The following is a 1,599-nucleotide window of genomic DNA, read 5'->3' as shown; positions in this document are numbered from 1 at the left end:
GCAGCCTCGACTTGTTGGGCTCCGGCGATCCTTCCGCCTCAGCCTTCCAAGTAGTTGGAACTACAGGTGCACGCTACCACACTCGGCTAATTTTTTTGATTTATTGTAGAGATGAGGTCTTGCTGCCCAGGTGGGTCTCGAACCCGCGGGCTCAGGCAATCCACTCACCTCAGCCTCCCAAAGGCGCAGGATTACACGTTGAGCCACCGAGCCCGGCTTATAAAAATAATTTTAAAAATAATGAAGAAAGCAGCTTGTCGGGCCTGTGGGACACTATTAAGTGAACAAATATTTACATGATTAAAGTTTAAGAGGAAGAGATGGGAAAAGCATAGAAAACCTATTTAATGAAATAATAACTAATAACTTCCCAAGTGTTTGGAGAGATATGGACATCCAAATCCATGAAGCTCATTGGTTCCTAAATATATTCAACCTGAAAGGTCCTCTTCAACATACATAATAGTAAAGCTGTCAAAAGTCAAAGAGAAAGAAGGAATTGTAAAACCAGAAAGAGAAAATGTTGTTACATATAAGGAAATCCCTAATAGACTAATAGCAGATTTCTCAGTGGCAACTTTTATAAGATGGGAGAGAATGAGATGGTCTATTTAAAGTGCTGAAAGAAAAAAAAAATCCAAAAACCTACCAACCAAGATTACTATAGCCATCAAAGTTATCCTTCAGAAATGAAGGATAAATAAATCTTTCCCAGGCATGCCACAACTGAGGGAATTCTTCATTAGTAGACTGGTCATAAGAAATGCTTAAGAAAGTCCTATATCTGGAAGCAAAAGATGTTGTCATAACAACTATCATGAAAACACATGAAAGTATAAAACTCAAAGGAAGAACAGATACACAGATGGGAAAGGGAAAGCAATCAAACCTTATCACTACAGAAAACCACCAAATTATAAAAATAAACAATAAGATAGAAAGAAAGGAACAAAGGATATGCAATACAACTAGAAAACAACTAACAAAATAATATCTAGCACTAATAACCTAAAATGTAAACAGATTAAATTCCCCTATTAGAAGTTATAAGCTAACTCAATGGATTAAAAAAATCAAGACTCAACTACATGCTGCCTATAATAAACTCACTTTTTTTGGTAAAGGCACACATAGACTGAAAGTGAAGGGTTGAAAGGAGATATTTCTTGCAAATAGAATCCAGAAGTGAACAACAGTAGCTATACTTATATCAGATAAAACAGACTTCGAGCAAAAAACTATATATAGAAAAGGTCACTATATAATAATATCAATACAAGGTATAAATTCAGCAATAAGCTATAACAATTCTAAATATATATGCACCTAACACCAGAGCACCCGGATATATAAAGCAAATATTATTAGAGTTAAAGGGAAAGATAGAGCAAAAGTAGTTGAGTACTCTAACACTTCACTCTCAGAAAAAAAAAATTGGATTTAAACTGCATTATAGACCAAATGGATCTTACAGATATTTACAGAACACTTCACTTAACAGCTGAAGAATATTTATTCTGCTCATCAGTACATGGAACATTCTTTAGGCAGACTATATGTTAGGCCACAAGTCTCAACCTTTTTTTTTTTTTTTTTTTG

The sequence above is a fragment of the Carlito syrichta genome, unplaced genomic scaffold, assembly GCF_000164805.1.
Source record: "Carlito syrichta isolate Samal-C Ts95f unplaced genomic scaffold, Tarsius_syrichta-2.0.1 Scaffold314772, whole genome shotgun sequence".
Classification (NCBI taxonomy): Eukaryota; Metazoa; Chordata; class Mammalia; order Primates; family Tarsiidae; genus Carlito; species Carlito syrichta.
The sequence above is the reverse complement of the archived record's forward strand: the minus strand, read 5'-3'. Positions refer to the sequence as shown.